We start from the raw sequence: 2,343 nt of genomic DNA, 5'->3' as shown, positions 1-2,343 counted from the left end.
CTTCAAACCTTCCACCTCTTCTCTCATTTCTTCGCTCACCTCTCCGTCTCTTACGGGTTTGAACAGAGCTCAGGCATGGGAAGCTCCTTTGGTATTAAACAGGATAAGACTGGTATGGTTTTACCAGGGTCGACGATTATCAGGCATCAAGGAGGCTGATAACGGATATTTGGAGCCGATGTTCATTTGCGGTACAAGGGAAAACATTGGCGTTTGTGTTACGTTTGTTACGTAAACGTCTTATCGGATTTGCAACCTACTATTGTTTGTTTGACTGAAAACTCAAACTCATCAGCAGATAGCAATATCCTGCTCCTGCCAGAGACAGCTTCAGGACACACTGTATCTTAGCAATATATCATTTTTCTGCTGCTTGGGATCTGTGAATGTACACAGAGGGTTAGACTCCAGACTTAAATGTAAAATTAGTAAATGTAAAGTAAAATAACTTGCTAGTCAAACAGCCTGCATTGCCAGACAGTTTCCTCTCAGACAGATGGTGCCCTGCAGTTTCTGCAACTTCTCATATGGCTGGCCTGCGTGCGCGCACACGCACAAACACACACACACACACACCTTACTTTTATCACTATTTTCCTTTCAATATGATCAGCAACGTGTTTTCAAGTGGCTAAACCGGGAAAAAAACACCAAACATCCTCCAAATTCTTCACTTTAATAATCTGGCAGCTGCCGCTAACATACTGCACTTCACAGTAATGCGAGTTGGAGACTTTCAAACTGCAGAGTGAGTACGGTTACCATTTCCCAGCATGCACCGCTTGTTCCTCCCAGTGAGCAGCAGCCGGATCTGCTTGGATTTGAGATGCTGGTCTTGTCGACCGTCTGTCTGTCTGTCCGCCGGCTGGTCCGCAGAGCAGCTGCACGAAATGCCAACCGGTGGCTGGAGGTGCAATATATAAATAAACTGTACCGTGCAAGTCGTTGTTGCAACAACACATCTAAAAACAATGCAAATAAAAAACAAAAACAAACAACAAATGCCTCGCGTACACCTTAATCATGAAACGTGTTACATTTCATTGTTGAACAGATGATGTTATATTGAGGTAATACTGCCCCCCCCCCCACCCCCCACCAGGTTAAATGGCAGAACTCCCACAAGAATCCAGATTTCTAACCCCCGGCGTATTTTATTTCCTCACTTTTCCTGGTGCTTTAGATTGTGCGACCATTTCTGCAGTCATTGCCATCAATCCGTTATTGGCAGGACGCGGCTGGAAACTGCATTGAGGAGACGGCCTGCAAAAGTCTGATATCACCTCTGCGGGTTTCACCTCACCTCCTCCTCCTCCTCCTCCTCCTCCTCCTCCACCACCACCACCACCTGAATCTTTCCTCTCACTTCCTCCTCTGTGTCTTTTCACTTCTCTCTCACCTTGTTGTTCATCCAAAGTGCGGCCTGACCTTTCAGCGTGTTGCTCCCCTAGGGGTGAATAATGAAACCTGAGTGTGTGTGTGAGAGAGAGAGAGAGGGAAAGAGAGAGACAGAGTGTGTGTGTGTGTGTGTGCTATTTGGAGGCATGACATTTCTTTACAATGGACGTGACTTTAAGCTGAAATGCCTCTCCGAGTGCGTGTTTTTGCGGATCCAATGGCTTAAAAATACAAGTCTGGAGTCTTTTGTCCTCGTATCTCTCACCTCCACACGGCAACTAAATAAACAAATGAGCACATTTATGAAAAAAAAAAAAAGGCTGCTGTGATTACAAAGGATGTCAGGTATAATCGGGGAGGGGTGGGGGGACCTTTCCCTCTCCGTTCCCTGAGAGCCTCTTCTGGGTTGAAACCAGATTTCTTCAGAATAATCTGAATTTCAAAGCTAACCTTTTCAGCAAAGTGTTTCCCAGCCAGTCCACCTCCCACACACTCAGTTTTCTCTTGCTAATGCCGCGATGCTGCGGCCGCCTTTGCAATTAAGTTAGAGGGTCATAAAGAAAATCTTTCGTAAAAGAGCGCTGAGCAGTCAACATTTCTTTTCACACTCGGGGCTGCATCTTTGCAGTTAATTAGATTTGTCATGTCACCCAGTGCTAGCTAGCTAACAGACCCCAATGTTAGCTAACAAGCTAATACCAGTGCGTGCTGATACCACACTGCATTTCTGCACGCAGCTAATTAAGTAGGTAGTAAGAAAAAAAGGCAACGAGCTTGAATGCTAACCAGTTCCAGAGTGTAAAGAGCAGAGAAGAAATACAGCGGGAACGGTCTCGTTTCCTAGCGTGTTCTTTTCTTCTCCTTCAGCTTGCGGTTGCATTTCTCAGGCTCACTGATGTCCCGCCAGCCGTCGCAAACACGCTGCCACACATTCCTCTCCGTCGT

This window comes from Nelusetta ayraudi, unplaced genomic scaffold, assembly GCF_046127955.1.
Source record: "Nelusetta ayraudi isolate G7.1 ecotype Tasmania unplaced genomic scaffold, CSIRO-AGI_Nayr_v1 ptg000130l, whole genome shotgun sequence".
Taxonomy (NCBI): domain Eukaryota; kingdom Metazoa; phylum Chordata; class Actinopteri; order Tetraodontiformes; family Monacanthidae; genus Nelusetta; species Nelusetta ayraudi.
Note: the sequence above shows the minus strand (reverse complement) of the source record.